Genomic DNA, 24,018 nt, shown 5'->3' on the forward strand with positions numbered 1-24,018 from the left:
TTCTGCTATTGCTCATTTTTGCCATGATGGAATATGGGCCTAAGGCTGCAAGATTCTCAATTTTTTCAAGAGAAGCCTTAAATATGAACTTCATTGGAGAATTTCTTTATCTTTAAAATAATGGGCTTGCCAATCAGAACACATCGACAGGCTTCACGTGTGGTCCTTGAGCCACCGGCTTGGTAACATGTGGTTTGCATTTTCTTATTGTAAGTGACTAAGCAGAAGGTACCCAGACTCAAAGAAAACATTCTAGTGTAGTTTGGATCCAGTCTTAAGTTGGGGAAAGAATCTCTTAAGGTAACTTTGTGTCTCAGGCCCTGTGAAGGCCTCGCTATTCATGCCCTTATAGGATGCCAGGGAGAGACGTGAAGGGGTGGCCTTAAGGCCAGCTCCTGAAAACACCACTGTGGTTATGAAGCCCCGGGAAATGATTCCACTGGCAGCGGAGAGGATTGGCAGGATAAAAGGCTGGCCTGCAGGGCTTTTTCTTTTTTTCTTTCTTTCTTCTTTTTTTTCTTGGCAGTGAAGGGCAATTGTCTTTATTTGCAATGGACACACTATTTAAAATGTGAGTCTTGCCAGTTCTGAGAAGAGAGGTGCCCCCCAATCCTGTGTATCCATCACTCTCATCTCCAAACACAAAAAAGACTGCAGCATTTCTTCTGAGGATGCTCAGCTAAAAGCACTGAAGGCAGCCCCCGCCAGGACCAGCGTGACAGTAATGAGAACCAGGAGACCCACAATGCCTTTCTGTGGTTTTGGGCTTTGTGAGGTCTTGGTCGAGTGCTGCTTTCTGGTAAGCCTCGATCCTTCAGCCCGACGCCGATCTGGCCGCCCTCGCTGATCAGCAGCTGCCGCTTCTGCTCGGGTTGTGTGGCTCGCGCGCAGGGGAGCCCAGCCGGCCCGGCTGGGGACGGCTGTCAGGGGTGCGTGGCCCCTGGTGGAGGCGGGACCGCGGGTACCGGGGAGGATGCGGCGCTCGCTGCCCATGGCTGGCCCCATGGCGCGGAGCGGCCGATCCCGGCGGCGAAGACGAGCGCGGCGGGGACTCAAGTCAGAAGTGCGAGGCGCTGCAGCCGCGGAGGCCGAGGGAGGGCGGGAGTCCGGGAGTGGAGGTGCGCCGGCTGCAGGGGGTCTGGGGGGTGGGTGAGCGTCTGCAGGGCTTTTTCTTTCCAAAAGTTTTCTCTTGCTCTCTGCCACTCCTTTTGAACTGCAAAGATGCCTGAAAGGATCTCAAATCATTTATTTTTCACTCGTTGAATAAACGAAGTTGACTATATATTTTAAATAGGTCTGTACCAGCACTATGTTAAATGCAGGGGATGTAAAGTTGAATTAAACAGGGTGTCTGCACTCTAAAGATTTATAATGTGGCAAACACCTTGATTATCTGTTAATATGTTAGTGATAACATCCAGCTCTAAGCATTAACAACAAGGTAGTCCCTTGGTTTTCCAGGAGTATGGAAAGGATTGCTTATGGTGAACTTAGATTCTAAGGAAAATTAACCTTCACCTGACTCTCCAAGCTGCCAAAAGCTAGGATGGGCTAGTGTTGGATATCCAGCAGGCAGATTAAACATCCAGTTAAGACATCAGGAGACAGGGTCATGAAAATGGAGACACAAATATAAAAATTGATATTAAAATAAAATTTACATTAAATAAATCATCTAAGCATGGGAAAAATCAAAATTGAGTTGAAATCCCCTGCAATTATCTTTTGGTTTAATTTCTTCCTTTTTTCTTTTTTTTTAATGAGATATTGAGGGAGCGGGCCACGAGTGTCAGGATAGCACAGTAATGTTGGAGGTGGATTTCCTGGTTTTGAAACTGGCTTTGCCACTTACTAACTGTGACTTTGGACTTTTAGCTTCGGTGTGCCTCCATTTTCTCATTTGTGAACTGGGATAATGATATAATATGTTAATATAATAAAGTGTTTAGAACAATTTCTGGCATCCAACAAGCATATACAAATGCTGGCTATGATTATGACCCCTGAAAGTCTCATCTGGCTGTAGCTCTGGCTTGTCACTGTCTTACATGCTATGTTTGACACATTTGCTAGGAAAAGACACGCTAAATATTTTTACCTTCAGACACTAGTGCAGGAGATGCCTTCTTGCCTGGCCCTCATACACCTGTTGCAGAAGGGCAACAGATTGGAATGAATACTGAGACCAGTACTTCTGCTAGGCAAAAAGAGCTCCCTCCTCCGTCTGGCTTCACTTCCAGGAGAGGCAGCATGTAAGTCTGGCCCAGCTACACTAACTTCCATTCTTTTGACTTTTATTTTCTTTTTCTTTTCCTTTTTTATATAGATACATGTTGCTAATTTCTTCTTTGTATTTTTTTAGTTATGTAAATAAGATCTCTAGTTTTCAAAGTAATTTCTGCTAGGTGTAATGTCCCCTAATTTTTTTGAATATTCAGAATAATTTAAATGAGATGTTCTTTGTTGAAATTGCTTTATCCTATTTCTAAGTTTTAGGGTCTTTCTTAAAGATTATCATTTTTATAAAGGCTGAGATGTGAATTACAGACAAAATTTATTTAGAAACAAATGTAGGTTAAAGTGACACCTATAAAATCATTATAACAAACAGAACCTTGAAGCCTCTCCAGTTTGCTCTGAATCATGGTACATCCTCATTCTAAGAGCCTGGGCAGGTGAGTAGAATTTTGCTGACACTTTTGAAGAAAAGTGCAGATATCAATTACTAACTTAATACATTTTGAACTTTCCTAATTCTTTGCCTTGAAGACATTGCTTGTCTGGGAAGAGTGTGTACACAAAGAATTGTTACTGTGTTATTAAAGAGTTGAAGTAGGGAACATTTCCCATCTATGATAATATTGACAAGAAACATTCTATTCAAACCAGATTTTATTTAGAAATTGTTCGTAATTATCTTGAGAAGAAAGATTTTCCTACACAGGCCAGTGTGTGTGTTTTTTTGTTAGTTGTATTACAACTACATCAATCATTCACTGGTAAAGATTTTTAATGACTTTTTTCAAATTAACCCTCACATATGACCTAGCAAATGATTTACTGGATGAACACATTGAAAAATAGTGCCAAAAAAGTGACACACACCAGATGACTCTGCAAATAATAAAATATAACAAACTCCCCGCCCCCAACATGAATATCTGTTTCTCATAAATTTCTTCATCTTATGAAGTCATTTTCATTGTCTTCCTTTCAGTACGCCCATCTGCTACCTTTAGTTCCAAAGTTAATTTCAAAGATGGCAGAACTTTCTTGCTTGTGCTTGAGGTGGCCTATGTGATTAATGATTGATTTTGCTGATAAAGATTGCTAACTAGGATGGCTTATGGTTTCATTGCTTTTTTGATAAGATAACAGTAGAAGAAATGCTTTTGGTGAAGGTAGTGATACAGAACTGAGACCAAATTTTAGGAACTCCCATGTGTTCAGCATTTAGTCTTTCAGATGTATAGAGACTTTTGGAAATTCAAGGCTAAATCTATGACCTGGAATCCAGAATATCTTCTTTTTGCCTCTTTCTTTTTAAAAATGTTATAATTCATGACAGGTTGTAGAAAATATCTTTTAGATACTGTCTCTTCACATGATTTATTTTCAAGTTTCCATCAATTAAGATGCTTGTGTAATTCTGTACAAATTTAAGAGCTGGTCATGTGCTGGTACGATAACTCTTATAACACATTACTTCATGACTTCAATTGCATAAAATAAAATAATTCACCTAAGTAGGCCTATGACTTAAATGATGCAGAACTTCTAAAATATGATTTCCTCTGGTTAGAAAAATCAGGCACATGAAGTTTAGTTACATTTAGTTTTCAATTTCAAGCAGGAATCACTCTAAGCTCATTCTGAGGATCCTGCTTTCTAATTCTTTGGTGTTCTTTTCCTTATTAGTATAACTAGCCAAGGATAGAGAATTTCATTTTTTTCCTATTAAAATTGAGTACCACTATACACAAAAATCAGCCTTAAATTGTTAGTTACATAGCCGTTATTCAACATTTAAAATTTATAATAAAACAAGAATATCTTTATTACCAAAATTTATATAGCTAACTAATACTTAAATACTAGTTAAGTAAAACACTTTTTTGTGGTCACCTGTAGTATTCTTTTGTGACTCTGTAATAATAATTCACTAAATTTCATTGTTTCTCATATTCTGCTATTCTAATATTTTTGTTCTTGCAAAATTGTAAAGGCTATTTTTCTTCAACTAAAGCAGTTTTAATCAAACTTAAACACATTTAAAACTTAAAAATTCATGTTAGCTATTTGGCAGTATTGCATTGATGTTTATGTTCAAATATAATCCGCTTATATATTTTTGATAAGATTTCCAATTTAAAAATTAAATATGCAGTTGTCAAGCTCCCATTAATTAAAAATAACTTGTGTAATATTTTCCTATCCTAGTTCTATCTTTTATTCCCAAGTAACCTTTTTCAAGTTCTAGTTAGTAATCTATTAAAAACTTAGGTTGAGTTGCCAAAGTTACATGTATATATTTAAAACTAGATGATTACAGAATCTTTTTCTCTCTTTTTTCCAGACAGTCATCTCTATCAGAAAAACCACCAGAGCCTTCCCCCATAGCAAGGAGAAGAGTGTGTGAGAATGCAGAAAACCCAAAGGCCAAGGAACAAAAGCAGTCAGTTGCTAATCCTTTTTTATCTGATAGATGGTATAAAATATCGGCTGCACTGAGATACTAAAGGACAGCAGTGGAATTATTGTCCATATTCAGGCTGGGATTGTGACTGATTTGACTTAAGACAATCAAATCAGCTGTTGGCTTTTGGTCTTCTAATCTTCTTGGTCACACACATACCTGTAAATTAAATCGATCATGTACTCTGATTTATTTTTCAATTATTTGTGTATGTCATTGTGGAGTTAATATATCTTTGAGGAGAGGTTTATTAAAACTGTAATTCAAATAGTCCTCTAGAAAAATTTGAAATTAATGTTGACTGTTATCTGATAAAACAGACATTGATTTCACCTCTTTAAAGTAGTTGAAAAATCTAGTGTTAAAAGATTTGAGAGTTATGCTATTTTCTTGCTGTTCTTTCATATTTAAATTGGTAAATCCTTAATTTTTTTTCTTGTAGTTGTTGAAATCCTTTAAAAGCTATGTGTGTGTTTTGTGATGGTTAGCTTGTTTTGCGAGGGTTAGTCTGCCTAACAGTATATAATATAATCCAATGGTTCACTTACCTGGGCATTTGTAAATTGCAACACCATTACACGCAGAAAGTTATAAATGGGTTAGAGCCACTGCATCTTTCTACCCTGCGGCACACTCACATTTCCCTCAGGTCACCTAATGGGCTGCATATGGCAGGTGGATCTCTGACATAGTCTTAAGTGAGAGCATCAATGACAATCTCTATTCAAATATTGGCAAAGTCAATTTCTTCAACATAAAATAAATATAAAAGGAAGTTTTTGGGCATTTTCTGTACCCCCAAGTGAACAGTCTTATACCATCCCCCTTCCCTGTACCATTATGCAGACTCTCTACTTTGACCACTGGTTTAGCTGCCTTGAATGTCATGGAAATTATTCTAATCATCTTTGCTTCCTATATTTAAAGATGCAATTTACCTGTTTCTACTGAATCAAGTATCTCAAGAATAATTAGAAGATAGGGGATGGAGAAATAAGTAATTAAAAAATAAATGAATTAATCAGTTGAATAAGCAAATCCTTCTTAATCTCTCAGGGTCTGTTTCCTCATCTATAAAGTGAGCATCTTGATCTCAACTGTAAAATTGTATAATTTTAAATTTGCCTTGATTTATTCATACTGAGTTTAGATTTTAGCCGACAGAACTTTTTCTTTAGTGCCATCTTGTGGCCATTGTAAAACAATCCAGTGGGGAAAAAAATTAAATTTTTCAGAGTGCATTTTATCTTATGAAATAGGAAGACAGGAAGAAAGGAAGGAAGGAATTCTCTGTTGAGAATCTTTTTTTTTTAAAAGCATGTTTCTTATAACATTTCTAACAAATAAAAGCCAATAACGCCACCTATTTAACTTTTTCTTTCCCTTGTAGCTCAGATTCTGGAACCTCAGAAACTAGTCTTTTACCTCCTTCTTCCCCACCAAGCCAGCCCTGTAATGAACTGAATGTTTTTAATTATCTTACTGTTTCTCAGGGAAACACATCAGTTCAGCAGGATAAGTAAGTTATTATGTAAAAGAGTCCCAACTATGGATTATAATATTCTGGAGCCTTTCAATACAATCCAGAGAGAATATTTAACTCTCTCTGTCTATGGGAGATGGAGTCTGACTTGTGAACTCTTGCTGTATTTTACATGTTTTTCCAATGGGAAATGAACTATGTACACAAAAGTAGATGAATTTATTTTCCTGTCGAACATTATTCCCTGCTGTAGATTTGCATTGCTCCACTTCAGCATTTGCCTTGCTGTTTCCTTTTGCAAGTCAAGTAGAATTGAAGTATATTTGTGATCACTTGAAGTTGAAATTTCTTGGGATTCTTCATCTTCTTTGAGCCCATAAAATCCTCTAGTCTGGATAGCCTGCCTTGAAAAGAGGCAAATTATTTTATCTTTGGTGGGTATGACAGCTCACAAATAACATGTCACATATGTGAAACATATTGTTACCATTTGGTTGTTTCACAAATTCACCACAAATTTTGAGTCATTGTGTTCTTGAAAAAAAAGAGTATCTTTATGGGTGGAGGGGGTAGAACTCAGGGTGGGCTGTTGGAGAAGAAAAGTTGGAGGGGTAGGGGAAATGTAATCCTCATCAAAGTTGAAGTGAAAAAAATTCTTACATTGAGCCAGAATCTCTCTTGTAAAAATTTCATACTAGTGGTGTTGCCATAAAGTATTTATTAACTCTGACTTGTCTGCTTTGATTTTGAATTATAACATTGTGGATGTATGTACTTGTTATCCAGCCTCCCATGCCAATTTGTTTTCTATGCTATGATCTTCCTATATATATATTGATGATTTCTGAAATTTACAGGATATTGTTTAAGATCTGTCTTGCATGTTTAGTCATGCTAAATGGCTCTGTAGACTTAGAAAGATACATGATTATTTTGGAATAAACTTTAACCAACTTAATTTATGGATAAAATGCTTGATTAGATTTTAATATAGTTTAGTCAGTAGTTGATATGTCCTTTAAAGTGATCTAGCCAGGCGATTTTTTAAAACTTAAAAACAAGTATTAAGAGACTCTTGAACATTGTTAAATATTATGTCTCATTTAATTGAGAAAAGAGTAGAACATTAGGAAGGTCTTTAGGAAGTCCATTTTCACTAGTGATATGAAGAATTACTAAATTTTGTCCACCTTGTATTTACAGTCATAAAATTTTGTCAGTCTTTTGATAATCTTGACAGTCTAATCATAGTTCCATTTTTTTAACTGAAATAGTTTATGAGCTACCAATCATTTGACTCCATTGCCATCTCTATAAATTAAAACTTAGAATAACTTACTACCCCAAACCCTCACCTACCTTCTGAATCACTTACTTTGGGCCCCTTTTCAAGACTAGCATATTTCACCTGCTAGAAGTTAGGTCCCACACATTGTTTCTGATGACATGACATGCCAGCACTCACTCTGTCCTCATTCTTCCCAAGCCTATTGTATAATACTACATGCTAAATATTTAGTATCTTAATAACCAGGCTTACTGTCAGTCCTGGAGGATTCAGGGTCAGGCTGACAGGACTGGCTCACTTATTTTTAAAATCCTACGAAAACCTCCCTGCTGTTACTGAGGGACTGACTAGGCAGAAGGCCTCCATGTTTTTGAGATGAGTTAAATCAAAGATTATTCAATTTTGACTGATTTACTTCCCATGCAGACATGTATTTGTATAAATTTCATATGAGACTTTAAAGTAATTATCAAGAGGAATGAAATTTATTAATGGTTATTGAAATGGGAAAAGTTTTCTAGTACCAGTCAGATTAAATTGTGCCTTGAAGTGAAGGATTTCATTTACCTGATGGTGTTCCTCTTCAGGGCCTACATTTTAGAAAGTGAGGACAGATAGGTTCCATGGAACAGTAACAGAAAGTATCCCCCCACCAAATCTTGGTAGAAAACATAAGAACAAAATATTTTACCTAACTTAGGTGTATATTGAATTGCTGATATCCAGGGCAAATAGGAAGCAGGGCCCATTAAAGAAAATGTTTGCTAAGTTTCTATTATTCATACTATTGCATCAGTTCAGCCTCGTGTCCGCCTGTTACCATCTGCAGTCTCTCTCCTCATAATCCTGACTCTTACCCTGTAGGTCTGATGAGAGTGACTCTTCTCTGTCAGAGGTACACAGGTACTTTCTGTCTTTCCTACTTTCTGGCCTTTCAGCGATGTTCTAAAATGCCTTCCTAGAAACTTTAAGCAAGTCTCATTTTTGTAGCATTCATAACTGATAAATGTCAATATACTAATATTTTAACCATAAATTTTAATATATATAAAATATATTTTTGTGATCATAACTCTCAGAGTAGTGGCAGAATTTTTTGTATAATTACATAAAAATTGTGCTATTTGTTCTCTGTCTATAATCTAAAAGTTTTCTTTAAAAGAAATTTAGTTCTATGAAAATTAATTTTGTCAATGAATATTACCCCCTCAAATTGTGGGAGGTGAATAAGGTAGTTTTTCATGTTGCTTTATTGGTTTTAAATAAGAAGTTTATGGCAGGGTTTGTGATGAAAAGAGGTATGCTAGGGGAAAATGAATACTATGGTACCTAAAGTATAGAAAGAAATAGAAAGAAAAAGAGTTTTTAAAAAATAATAAATATTTTTAACTAATAAATGCTATTTTAGAAATAACAATATTGCATTTTTTCATGTTACAGATTTTTTTTGGACTCTTAATTTCTTTTTCTTTCTATCATTTCCTGTTTCCACTAATCATTTTGTCTCCTTTCCCTTTGCACTTCCCCCTCATGTCTTATGGCCATTTTCCTGATCATCAGTAGATCCTCCAGAGGGCAGGTGGGGGAAGGGAGAGGAAATTAATCTCATTCACAGCATTGCAAGACTTTACTGGTTTTGCATGGAACAAAAGTAAGCATTATTTTTCCTTCAGATCAGATATGTTGTGTAAGTTTGCAGTGTTTAACCTTAACTTAAACAATTTTAAAGTTGATTTACATATTTCAGAATGTGAATAGATTAATTTTAATAGAAAAGAAATACCATGGATGTATGTTTCCAATTTCTGTATTTTTTCTGTTATCTTTGATATAAGGTAATCTTTATAAAATATTAACCCTAATATTCTGAGAATATGAGAGTATTTTTCAGTATCTAATGAATAAAATTCTTTTTTTAGTGTTGAAATTCTTTTTCTTCAAAGGTCTGAAAAAATAAAAAAAAAAGTAAGAATGAAAAAAAGACATCCTGGTCTCTAGGCTGGGCCATATATTAAGTCACTGGAGGCAAATATTTACTTCTGTAATATTGCAACCTTTGACATGACAGAATTGTGTTGGATGTTATGTCATGAAAGGAACATTTAATAGATTCTTAGGATAAAGAGAATGGTCTGAATGAAGGAAACTTTTTGGAGACATAGTATTACATAACTGAGGGTACTGTTTAGTTTTATTTCCCCCCCTTAGGATGACTTGTGTCATTAAATGCAGATCATGCAACTCTTAGGCTGTTAACATGGATTTTTTTTCTTTATAGTCAGCTTCTCAGAATATACATACATACATATATACAAACATATTCTGTTTTTGAAGTAACAGTAGCAGTTGACTGTGTGTCAGATCATAGCTTTTCAACATGTGAAGCAATAGTTATAATCTGACAGCTTCAGTTCATAGCTTTTAAACCCCACATCAGTTAAGATTTTGAAATGGCAGATTCAGACTTTTGAGGAGGTTTTGCTCCCATTTCAGTTCTGGTTAAATTCTTAGATTACCAACAAGTTACTGAGCATTAGTTTCAAAAACCTCAAATTGATGCACGTATGCAAATAATACTTTGGGTTTTGTCATTACACATCCATGTGATAACAGTTCCTGGTATTATTTCTAGTAATGAGGAACTCCCTTCATTTTTTTAAAATATTTTTTATTGATTTATAATCATTTTACAATGTTGTAAAATTCCAGTGTTCAGCACAATTTTTCAGTCATTCATGGACATATACACACTCATTGTCGCTTTTTTTCTCTGTGATTTATCATAACATTTTGTGTATATTTCCCTGTGCTATACAGTGTAATCTTGTTTATCTATTCTACAATTTTGAAATCCCAGTCTATCCCTTCCCAACCTCTACCCCCCTGGCAACCACAAGTCTGTATTCGCTATGAGTCTATTTCTGTCCTGTATTTACGCTTTGTTTTTGTTTGTTTGTTTGTTTGTTTGTTTTTGTTTTTTAGATTCCACATATGAGCGATCTCATATGGTATTTTTCTTTCTCTTTCTGGCTTACTTCACTTAGAATGACATTCTCTAGGAGCATCCATGTTGCTGCAAATGGCGTTATGTTGTCGGTTTTTATGGCTGAGTAGTATTCCATTGTATAAATATACCACATCTTCTTTATCCAGTCACCTATTGATGGACATTTAGGCTGTTTCCATGTTTTGGCTATTGTAAATAGTGCTGCTATGAACATTGGAGTGCAGGTGTCATCCTGAAGTAGATTTCCTTCTGGATACAAGCCCAGGAGTGGGATTCCTGGGTCATATGGCAAGTCTATTCCTAGTCTTTTGAGGAGTCTCCACACTGTTTTCCACTCCCTTCATTTTTTGAAATCATTGTAACTAAACTCTAAAAATAAATAATTTTTTAAAATCCTGAGCCTAAACTTACCTCCTTTAAATTCCTATCCATTGGCCTTTCATCAGCCCTCTTGAGCTATAGCAGAATTTACCCAGTATATCTTTTTGTGGGTATCTGACAGAGCTTTTAAATATTCAGCCATTTAACTGTGCTTTTGTATGCTCTCTCTAATGGAAGTTCTCTTATCTTCTCAATAGCTTTAGATTCATCTGTTCCTAATATTATACAGTCTAGGATCCTTCCTTCTGCTTCCACAGTTTTGGAAAATCTCCCATTTTTCAGAGTTCTTCTTGGAATGTGGCATCCAGAGCTCAACCTGATTCCAGATGTGGCCTCAGCAGAATATAGTAACTCTCTTGCTTTCTTCTGAAACATTTGCTTCTATTGCACAAGTCATTGAAAATGTTGATAAAAGAATCAAAAATTGTTAAGCCATTGATCTCATATCAATAAACAAATTTATTTAGCTTGTAAAATTGAGTTAAGCCCCTTTCCTACTTGGAGCATTCTCTTCTAACTTCAACTTAAGTTTTATGCTTAACTTTTTTCCATTGAATATTTTAGTGGTGGATATGTACTTAAATGAATTTTGTTCGTAATTTTTTCTAGGCAGTGCATCTCTTTAATATATCAATTTAATAAACATGCCATGTCTGTCTTTGTTTCTGAGGAAAGATTGACTTAGATATTGAAGACCTTTTTCCAGACTGACAGGAACATGGACTCTTTGGGTGTGATTCTTCAGCCACTGATGGAACTACCTTACTACAATAGTGTTTTACTTACTCACCACGTCTACAAGGATGTCATTTTAAAAGCTTTTTGTATAGACCTTTCTGGAGTCAACATATGTTGTGAATATGACATTCTCATAATATGCTGCCTATTAATTCTACAAAGAACTTCCCCGTGAGATTAGTGAACTTTCCCATGTTATTGCTTATATATGAGCATTTATATGAACATTTAACTGTTTATAATTATTTAATGTTTTCCTCTGTGAGACTCAACAAGAGTTACCCATCTGTAATCTCTGAAATCCACTATTTTTCTCCTTTCTAGAAAATTGGGTCTATGTGTTTTATCCCCTTCATTGATCCAGTGCACCAACAATGATTTTGCCTCCACAATGGTATATACTTTCAAAACCCTGTGACATAATGATTCAGAAACAGAAGCACTTGAACTCATTGAATAAGTCTGCATTATCAGTTCTAACTTATCTTGGGCTTACATTTCTTCTTAATTATTAGTGCCCCTTGCATCATGAAGGTTGTTCTCATTCATCAAGAAGATGGAAACAGCCAGCTTTGTTTCATGCCTGCTGCATCCGCCCTCAGCATAAATTTTCTTCCTGCTCTGAAGCAGTTACATTCAACTTACATATTTATCATGTCTTAATTCACACTCATCTTTAGTCTTCCTCTTACATTTATTTCAATTCAGATCCTGTCTTAAATTCCTTTAGGATAGAGACAGTGTTTTGATAAACTTTCTATTTCCATAGTTCACAGTCCAATGGCATAAAGCAGAAACTTCAGAAATATTAAATTTATTAGAAAGCTCCCTAAAGAGCCTCATTGTTCTCTTAAAATTTTAATTTAAAATTTTTTTCTTTAACACTGTTAAGAGTTTGTAAAGTTTTTGCTATTTTTGAGCCATTCTCCCTTTAGAATTCCTGTCTATGTAAATATTCTTATATTTCTTCAAATTGGTTTGAAATTTACGTTCTTATTATTTTCAGTGGTATGTGTTATACTTTCTCCAGAATGTCTTTCTTGACATAGAATTATATTCCAGCCTGACAGAGAGACATCTTCCAGTTAACCATCACTTATACTTTCATACCTGTCAGAATTCACTATACCTGAACAGCTCCCAATATTACTTCATTAAATTTGAAAGAGATGAAATTACTAATAAGAAAATCCAGATGCAGCATTGGCTTTGCTGTTTGCAGAATGCACTTGCTAGCTGACACCAGATTAGTCAGTGCATGCCATCACTGCTTTTACTATCTCACGCTGTGTCCCTTTGCTTAAAAAATCAAGACAAGGGAGCAGTATGGATTTTATTAGTATTACTTGGAAAGACTTCATAAAGTCAGAGAAAAATTAAAAACTAGTTTCATGATATAGCTACTGAAATAAAGCTCCCCCCCCAGCTCAGAGGCATAATCAAACCACTTCCAGCTTTAAAAGGAATCGGAACACCCCACTTCAGTGTGTGCATGTAGCTGAAGGGCAACAACAGCTGTGCTCTGTGTGGGGGCTATGATGCTCTTCTCTTCGCTGGATGAAAAGGTGCTGGTCGTTGTGTCATGTGGATACGTAACAGGTCTTTTAAAAAATGATTATGTTGAGCAGGTTTTGAAAAAAATATCAAACCATTTAAGACTCACAAGAATCTGAGAGATAATCTGGTTCAACCCCTGAATTATATAAAATATAAAATCACTGCATGGTTGGTAAGAAAGTAAAACCTCTGTTGATGTGATGTGAGTAGAACGGCGAGGGATACATCCCTCTTTGGTAATTGAGCATCTAATGTATGCAAAGGCCTGAGCTTAGTAATGCAGGCTGCACAAAAATCTATGAAAGGCCATTGCAACATACAGTGTGATAGGGAGAGTAAGGTGGGTAGCAGCCACCATTTCTTGAGCAGTTCCTGTATGTCAGAGGCTGTACTGGACAGTATGAAAATTACATCTCACTTAATTCTCTCAACAACACCAATGACATACATATTGCATCTGCATTTTACAGATGAAAAACCTGAAGATTCAAGAAGTTAAATAATTTCCCCAGATACACTTAGAAAGTGGAAGAGCCAGGATTAGAAACCTAGGTCTACTCATCTCCAAGCCTGTGTTCTTAACCCCTTTGGTAAAATGGCAGGCAGCTTAAAAAAATCAACTATAAATGATTTGAAAAGTTATAGACTAAGTTTTGGGGTTTCAGAAAAGAGAGAGATTATACCAAGCTGTAAAAAATAAGGGAAGCTTTGATAAGTTGGTATTTAGGATGAACCTTATAGGATTGTTGCTACTGACAGGTAAGGATGGGCAACCAAGATCAGAGAAGAGCAGAAGCAGAGACGTGGAGGTAGAAGTGGATTTGGGGGGAGGGGGGCTGTATAGCTCAAGTGGTAGAGCGCATGCTCAACGTACATGAGGTCCTGGGTTCAATCCCCAGTACCTCTTCCAAGCAGAAATAAATGAATAAATCTAATCCTTAAAAAAAAAAAAGGAATCTGGAAACTAAATCCAATTGAGTTGAAATGTAGAATATACATGACAATGGGCAATGAGACAAGGAAGGTGAGAAGGAAGCATGTATAGGAATTTGGGGAGCTAGTTAAAGTTTTTTAGCATTTATGGATGTAACAAGACTCAGTTTAATCAGCAAAGATTTTTGCTCATTGTCTATGTGGGAAATATAAGAGTCTAAATACGTGTTGTGAATAATTGCAAGCAATTCCCCCATTAAAAAATATTGACTCTGCAAAAACATAATTTTCTAATGATTCAAGTTAAATTGATTTCTCCAGTAAAATTACACATTCAGCATGTCAGAAAAACAAAATAGAATAGTTTTATGATTATGTTTTTTGAGTCAAAGATAAAATCCATCCATCAGTGACTCCTGGAAAGAAACTTATTTGTATTTATGAGTATGGAGTGTTCACGAGCTAAGAGCAGATTTTGAAATGGCTGAATTAGGATGGCTGTTTAAAATTCAGGGGCAATTTGGAGCAAGACTCTTTTCATATATCTATTTTAAAATTTTGTGTAATTTCTTTTTAATACTGTGTGATGCATCCCTAGCTTTCATCCAATCCTTTATACCTACTTTGCCCTTGAACCTGCTGCAAAGCATCAAGAGTGGAGTTAGGATGCCCGTTTCAGGTTAATGGAATAATTACTGTTTCCTTGCCTAATTTTTTTTCTCATAGAAGTCAAATTTAATTCATATTGACAGTATTTCCTCTTTTATTTTTGTTTTAGATTGTACTTTTAAAGTATGGAATCTGGTGACTGGGCAGGAAACAATGTCACTGAGGGATCATCCCAACAATGTCATATCAGTAAAATACTGTAATTGTACAAGTTTGGTCTTCACAGTGTCAACATCTTATATTAAGGTGTGGGATATCAGAGACTCAGCAAAGTGCATTCAAATGCTAATGTAAGTAACTTAAAGACAAATAGTATAAGGGGCAAATAGTCCTTGTTTATAAATATGAGAAAAAATAGGTCTGTGAATGAATTTTTGTTTATTTATACCTGTCTACTTGCAAGGAACATTAACGTGTTTACAGTAAGAATGCCGATAAAGTAAGGTGAAAAAAATTATTGAGAAAATAATATATAAGAGCCCAATATTAAACAGGAAGGGAGAAGTCATATTTGATCTGTAACTAAGTACACATTTCATATTTCCTCACTAACCAAATAACTAAGAAATTAAAATTTCATAGTATTTATTACTTATATAGTTAAATGATTTACATGCTTCTAAATGACTACCACTCCTTGGCAAATGGCTGAAGTCACCATTGTAGATGGTGAAGAAGTACTTGCAACATTTAATTAGCATGTATCGAAAAACTGAGAGTTTTTTTTTTTTAGGACTTAACACTGCCTTGAGGTTTGCCCATATTTTATAACTTTAGGTTGTGTTGGGTAATTGGAGGATGAGTTTGTTTTCTGTGTTTCTTATCATGTATGTCTTTAAAATGCACAGCAGATGATTCTTTTTGCCATAAGGTTGATGAACTGTTGTACATAATTAAAACTAAGGTGAATTCTGTTGGTTTAAATAAGATTAGAAATCATAGGAGTGGTTAATTTTTACTAATTTGTAGAGTGGGGTTTACTAACATTAAATTCTGTTTTGCATTTTGACAACTACTAATTATTTACTGTATTGAATACAAGTCTCTTGAGGGAAATTTTGTAGAAAAAGAACACTGTTATCTTATGTTAGAAATTTACCCATCCAGTTGACTCACTAAAATCTAATTTGAAAAGATTGATTATAACTTGATATTTTAGAAGTTAACTGAGAAAATGTTCCCAAATTTAAAAATACATCTGCCATTTAGAATTTAGCAGAGGAAATAGAAGTAAGTTATGGTTAAGCAATAGTAACTAATCCATATATGATTGGGTTAAAGTAAAAAAAACTAAAAATAATTTTAGAAGTCCTCAGTGTCTTTAACTGAAAAGGGCAAATCTTACATATGAAAGGAATATCGGTAGGCTTGCCCCTCAGGGGACTTCTGGAATCTTCAGGAAGATGAATTACCTTTGTGACACTGCATCACTTGTTGAGTTTTTTTTTTCTCATACATTTTATTTTATTTTATTTTATTTTATTTTATTTTCATATTTGCACTTGTTGAGTTTTTAAATCATTGTCATCTAATCTTTTCTGAATCATATTGAGGTCATTTTTAACTCAGGACCCAGAATTCCTAGTGTTTAAGAGACTTGCAAATTAAGAGTTTAAAACCATGTCATCTTGTTTTCGTCATTCATTCATTTATTTATCTGTCAAAATGTTCATTTATAAGTGCCAGTCACGTGTGTGAGAAGTGCTGTGCTAGGTAAGGTGCTTACAGTAGGCAGATCTGGTTGCCTGCAGCCAATTTCCTAGGAATTTAAGGATTTCTAAGCCTAACTGTTTTCCAGAAATGTGACTTAACTTGCTGTTTCACCTCTGTTAAGGTCTTCAGTTCAAATTCCTCTTGGAGAGGCCTGTTCTGCACGTACCAGCTGGACAGTTGCTATTCCTTCTGGGGAAAACCAGACCAGTCAAATTGCCCTAAGTCCAACTGGCACCTTCCTCTATGCAGCTTCTGGAAATGCGGTCAGAATGTGGGATTTTAAAAGGCAGAATTTTAAAGGAAAATGTATTTCTTGTATATGGCAAATGTATTTTTTCACTCATTAATGCATGTGAAATCTAATTTTTATAACCATAGAAGTTAATATAAAATCTTAGACTTTTCTGCTGAATACAACACTCCTAAATGTCTCTTCTGTCCTCATTAGCAAACTCACAATTCTCCTTCTTTAATCTCCATTGCTGGGGAAAATGTATACGAAGGAAAATAGCCTTCCTTAATATATGTCTCCCAGTAGTACTGTTTACTAAGAAGAGATCATGACTCTCACCCTAACCGCATCAGCACCTGTGAAATGATTGTTTTTTGTAACATCAGTCATGCATCTTACATCTCAAAAGTTTTCAGTTTATAAGCTTTACAACTTTGCACATAAATCCTCACAGGATTTTGGTGAATATGAAATAATATATATAAAAGATGAAGTAGTAAGAAGATGAAGTGAGTAGGAAAAGAAAAATGATAAATTGAAGTATGAGCTTTTATCCTTTATTTGCGTGTTTTAGTTCTTTCCATTTTGGCAGCAAGAGAATATTTATTTATTAGTTAACAAATATTAATTCAAGATCAATTACGGCAGGCACTGTACCAACACTGCGGTAGGTACTGGGGCTAAAGTCTAAGCCAGACAAACGTGGGGTCCACCTTCTTAGAACTCATTGCATAAAGGAGGATAAAGGCCATTGAATAAGCAATTACAGGATACTGAGTTAAGTCTGCAATTCAGAAAATTCAGGTAATAATCCAATATAGAAGGAATTTGTTACTGGTAAATAAGGGGAAAATTATTTTAGAAATTTTGAGGAATAACCAGTTATAACTTGTAATATTTTAATGCATGTCTGAAAAAGTTTAATAAATCTAATTTATATATAAATATATGAGAAAGAAAGAGAAAGAAAAAAACACAGCCCTGAGTACTGTTTTAAAAATAAGAGGTAGAAAAATAAAAGGAATACTTGTTTAAGAAAATTAGGAAAGAGAGGAAGACTTGGTCAATTCTTGATTATATTAAACTTGTAGTCAGAGCACCATGGAGGAAGATACTTAGCCATAACATAAGGCAGAAAAGATCAGCTTTTGAAAATATTTACATTTTCTTTTATGCTGAAAAGTTAGAACCTTTGAAACCTGCCTGATTTCAGCAACATGATTAAATACAGATTCATCTTAACAAAGTAAGAAAAGAGTGTTCAAGAAATGGTAATATTCTGGAAGCCAAATATATCTCTGCATCCCAGCAGCTTGACTTGAGGCAGGACTATGAAACAAAGGTTCACTTTCACCCCCTGATAATTGACATCATGTTTTTCTACCAGTCAGATATATTGCTGGTCATTTTCATATCTTTAAAATAACTGAGGAAATGGACTACCTACTTCCTGGTGCACATGTGTGCACACATAGTGCCCATACATGTATGTGTATATGTGTATACATGTGTATATAAGATGGGTGTACATATACATGTATATGTATGTGTGAAAATATATGTGTGTAAAAAGTAATATTACTTTCTCCATATTGTTATTTTCTAGTTATATCAGTGACATAGTTGTTTTAATCCAATTTCACATTGGGCCTCATAACATCAGTCATATGTCTATAACACGTACAGACATTTAACAGGTTAAAGTTTACCTGGATTTAGGTTGGAGTTAAAATTAACATGTAGCAAGTTTTTGGATTTTTGATGCCTTTTTGTTTACTACTTGAATGACATTAGTCACTTTGGAATAACTTGTTTAGGACTTCTGACACTTCCATCATAGTTTGGCCATTTTTTTGACTGTTAATTTGAACAGAGTTGTATAGAGGTGGAGTTAAATCAGAAGAAAATGAATGAGCAGTTTTATCAAAGAATATAGATTGTTTTTATTGAGACTTAGCCTTAGCATGCTAAGAAACCAAACAAAATTATTTTTCTTTTTCTTTAACCAATTAAATTTTTTATGTAACAAAAGATACCATTTACATTAGAAATAAAACTTTATTCTGATATTTGCTGTTGGACTTACTTTTACTTTCTTTTTTTTTTCTGACAAAAGTTTATTACTTTGACACATAAAAGAGATGAAATGCTTCATCCCATTCAAATTCTAGAACAAGAATGAATCACTTATTTCCATATTTCTAAGCCATATATGCGAAGAAAGAATTTCAGAGACATTCCATATTTTTCATGGAGTGCTAAGAAATTTTAAAAATATAGAATCCATGCAAATTATGTTGTTCACAGAAATTAAAAATTCATAGTTTCTCTCAAGTTAGTTTCTCTACTTTTCCTCCTTCCCTTTTTTTTTTTTTTAAGGTCTCAGTCCACAGGAAAGTTAACAGGACACCTAGGCCCTGTTATGTGTCTTACTGTAGATCAGATTTCCAATGAACAAGATCTAATCATCACCAGCTCCAAGGATAATTATGTCAAGGTGTGTATTATAGATTTGCTGAATTATATTTTCCTATTAGATGATAGATTTAAAGTATTTGCATACACCTAGGACCATTTTCTCTTTATCAGATTTCTTTTTTTCTCATTTCTAGCCTTTATTTTTCTTCCTGATCTTCCTCACTCATAGTTCCTGATGTTGTCTTATTATTTATATATATATGATCACTTGTCATAGAAGATAGGTTGTGTGGGATTTTAAAGATTTCTTGGCTCAATCATCCAACTGCTGCTTGAGTCCCATCATCACCATCATCTATAGTGAACATATTATTGTCTTTAGGTTTTATGCAAGTAGCAGATAAGATGAGGAGAGATGCATAGTTTGATTTTGGAGATGTTAAGTTTGAGGATTTCCTTGTGAAGCCCAGTAGGCCATTTGAAAGGAAAGTCCAGGGCTCAAGATAAGTTATAACTAGACATGTGTGTTTCAGAGCCAAATAGAAGCCATTCTTCAAGGACTTAGAGTAGTTTACATGGCCAAAGGAGCAAGAAGTTGACATGACTCAGCCTTGGGGAATCCTACAAGAATCAACAGGAATAAAAGAGGATACAGTGATAAAGAGAGCTAGGAAGCATATAAGTGCCCCTTTTTAAGGACCTTTGATTAAGAGATGAGAAATGTGTTAGTGACTTGAAAAGAGAGTGGTTAAGGGGAGAGGATTTTGTATTCTATAGACTTGAGTGTGTTTAAATGCTTAGGAGATGCCCTAATCATTTAAAGAGGGTAGTTGTGAACAGAGAAGGGGTGGCAATTGATGAATCAGACCAAAAAAGAGGCAGATCAAAGATGTGAACCTTGGAAAGAAGCAGCTGAAAAGAAATGATGGATAAGAGAATGTCTGAGGATAAAAGCAAACTTTTGTAACTGGAAGGAGGGTCCAGAAAGTTTATTTTTGATCACATTAGCCTTTGCAGGACATCACAAGGTCAACAGCTGAGAGAGATGAGGGCAACTGAAGGGAGGGAAAAGTTCTGAATAGCAGCTCTGGGGTATTTGCAATGACCAGCAGGACTGCAGAGCCACCTAGCAGTGTTGAATTAACCATCATATCACTTATTTAAATTGCAACTGGATTGATAAACAGTATTTTTATCATTGAACATACCATTTGTGCACTCATATGTGAAAAACATTGTTGCCTTTAAAAGCCTAATATGTAAGACAAAGTAATCTGAAAATAGAGCTCAGGTTTATTCTGAGTAATTCATGGCAGGTTTTTTAGTTGCCTTAGTAAAATATCACAACAAAACAAGTCATGTCTGGTTAATATACATCTCATGTATTTCTATGAATGAACACATACAGGTACTTATTTGTAAGTTAAATAAGGTGACTGCTTTTATTTGGATGTTTGGTGTAACTGAAGGTGCTCTTGGAACTGTGAGTCCCATCCACAGTTTCGAGCCCCCTCATTATGATGGCACTGAAATGCTAACCATACAAGGGCATAACCCAGTAAGTGGGTCCAGAGACAATGGAATCAAGAAATGGGATCTGGCTCAAAAAGACCTTCTAATGCATGGGATAGATTGGTTGCTTCAAAGTCACCAGTACTCTCTATAGGAACTTGAAGAGCCTCTAAGTAGAATTTTATCATTTAAATAAAATCAGTCTCAGAGTAAAGCAGTTACAGTTTCTCATTTTGTTCTGTTTTTGCTTTAGGTATGCACATTCCAAAGAATTATAAGTGTAGCTGAAGTCATAGCAGTGTAAATGGTGCCTCCTCTGCAGAGCATGTTCATACCTCCATGAGTGCTGGATCTCTCACTTCCTGTAGAATGATGATTGGGTTGAAGTGTTTTGTCAGTACAAATACTGGTGGCTTTCCCTAATTCCCAGAGGAAGAAATTAATTTACAGATGAACTTGTTCTCAGGTTCCAGCGTTCCCTTCTATCCATGTGGGTGCGTTTGTGCTGCTGTTGCTGTCACTTTCCTGCTGACAACCAGATGAAAAGCAAATAAACAAGAAGCATGAATGTTGATAGACAAAATGTGGCAACAGATGCGGACATTAAATTCAATTGTTTTTCTTTTAAAGATATACATTCTTGGATGTAACTTCTATATTATGCATAGAAATATATTTATCCATAAACTATGTTTATAATGTCTGAGCTTATAATTATTGTCTACTCATTTTGAAATGTATAGTTTAGCTCCAGCCTTCAACAGAAAGCTTTAGGCCTCTATGTTCTTGTTCAAAATTTAAGGCAGTGATTTTATGAGATAATCCTTAGAGACTACATAGCAGGTTAAAGTTTCCAAACTTGCATGAAATACATCTTAGAGAAAGGTGAGATACTTACTCCTTTGAAGAGGAATTGACATTTGAAAAATTCTGTATACTTTCCAGGTTTTTAGATTCTATAGATTTTTAACATTCTAGCCCTTTAATGCTGATAACACTGATGATAAATAGTGAGGCAAATGCAGAGCAAATTATAGATTTATTTCTTTAAATCACTAAGAGTGATTGCATACCAAATGATTTTTATAGTTTCCAGGCCAATTCAGGGTTCCAAATATCGAATCTTGTCAGTAAAAACTTTTGTAACTTGTTTTCATATGAAAATTTTGTTTGGAAGGCTCCTCTTATGCGGATAATTTTTCTTTTTTCTCCCAGCAAGTAAAAAATGCACACAAGGATTGGGTCTGTGCCCTGGGAGTGGTGCCAGGCCACCAGTTTTGCTCAGTGGCTGTGGAGCGGGCATTTTGAAACTCTGGAACGTGGATAACCTTGTGCCCGTCAGAGAGATGGAAGGTCATGATGGCCCCAGCAAAGCCACAGGTGGTAATCCCACCCACGTTTTTGCTGCAGCTGAGTCAGTTTTCCCGTGTGATCTTTCTCTACACTGGTTGCTTGTATTCAGATTTAATAAATGCTCTGTTGTCAGCATCTGGGAATGTAGAACATGTGAAATCCTTCTTTTATTACAGTCACTCTAATGGCTGTTCATGCTGTCTTACTTCTATTTTCTGAGGTTCACTGTGGGCACTGAGTTCAGGCTCCCCAGGTTACATGATAATAGTGTTACTCCTGTATCAGCTCTCTGCCTATACTGGGAAGTCTCCTGCCTGATCTTCCCCTGGTGATTTTAATTTTTTTTACTCATTCATAGGTGACTAATTTCTAAAGATTTTCTTTTCCCAGAAAGGCAACAAACTTGCCATTCTTCATATTTAGAACAAATTATTAAAAAAAAACCCTCTTTTTACCTCTCCCACCTCTTTTAAAATACATGGTATAAATATTTGCTTCCTCCCTCTTCAGATGACTGGATTGATTAATTTATTTGCTCATTCATGATGAATCTCCTGTGTGCCAGGCACTGTCCTAAACTCTTGGGAATAACGAAGTGAACAAAACATAAACAAACCCCAGTTTTATTCTAAGGAGATGAAAAGAAAATAAATAAGTAAAATATGTCAGATGGTGATGAGCACTATGGAGAAAAATAAAGCAAGGGAGAGAGTATTGGGGGGCGGGGGAATTGCACAGTAAGAGTGGTCAGTGAGGACCTCCCTGAGAATGTGACACTTAAGAAGGTGCTTGAAGGAGGTGATGACATGTGAACATAAAAATGACATCATATGTATATAAGCACTTTGGGAAGGAAAGAATATGTACTATAATGTGAGGTGTTTGTCTCCTTCAAATAAAATGTGATTTCTCCTGAATATCTATCTTGAAAATCTCCCTATGTCACTCATGCACCAATTATGTTACTTAATTTAACTTGAGCACCTTCTTGATTCTTTTATCTTAAGTGCATGATAACCCTGATTATATTTTGAAGCCTCTGCCCTATTTCTGTGGTGTCTCTTATTATTTGTGATGTTCTCATCAAAGCCCTCTTTTCATTGAAATTTTCTTCCTCTCTCTCATCTTTAAAGAACATCAAAGACAATTTATTTTGTGTTTTTCTAAAGTGCTTACTTTTGGTGCTTCATTGATGCAATTTCCAAGATGCATGACTTTCTTAAGAGTCACCACTTTTGTTTATCCCCTTGGAAACTTGTTGTGTCCTTGACAGTTTACTGGAAATAACTTAGTATCCCTCAAAGTCATAGGACACTCAGATAAGATTATAAAAGAATTGTGCATCCCTGAGTCCAGCGAGGTGTGAGGGTGCTGTAGTTCCTCTCCTCCATGATCCAGTGTTATTTTTGAAGAACTGACATTTCCCTCAGTTTACTCCTGGTGCATCAGATGCAGATGCATTTACCACATAACTTCAAATCAGGAAAATAGACAATAAAATCAGAAGGGCTATTTTCAAATTAGTTCTATGTATTTGTTATTTAACAAACATGTGTACAGGGCTTAGTATCTGCCAGGTGTTGTTGTAAGTGCTTTCAGGCACTGACTCATTTTGTCTTCATGAGAACCCTAGGGGGGGAGCATTATCATCATCCCTGTCTTACAGGAGGGAAAACGGAGGCACTGTGTATTTCACAGTCCTTGTAGTAGTAATTTCATCATATCTGATTTCTGGATCTGTTGTCATTGATTTTTCTTATGATTATGGGTCTCATTTTTCTTCCTTTTCAATGGCAAGTAAAATTTTATTGACTGTTGAACATGACACTGTTGTGTTTGAGCATCAGGACTGTATTATATTCCTTTAAAGAGTGTTGGGCTTTGTCTGTCAGGCACTTAAGTTGCTTGTGGCTCAGCTTCATCTTTCTGAGACTTGTTTTGAACTCTTCTTGGATGCCTACTGACTGCCTTGAATGCTTGATGCTACTCTCGGCTTTACTGGTCAGAACCAAAGCATCTCACAGCCCTCAGTTGCCCT

At 35.4% G+C, this 24,018-nt stretch overlaps 1 pseudogene; it reads left to right on the forward strand.

Moving 5' to 3' along the window:
• The first annotated feature begins 1,003 nt into the window (after positions 1 to 1,003).
• The window catches only part of LOC116279509 (kinesin-like protein KIF21A), a 32,902-nt pseudogene continuing 9,887 nt past the window's right edge, over positions 1,004 to 24,018 (forward strand).

Source organism: Vicugna pacos, chromosome 26 (genome assembly GCF_048564905.1).
Source record: "Vicugna pacos chromosome 26, VicPac4, whole genome shotgun sequence".
In the NCBI taxonomy this organism is placed as follows: Eukaryota; Metazoa; Chordata; class Mammalia; order Artiodactyla; family Camelidae; genus Vicugna; species Vicugna pacos.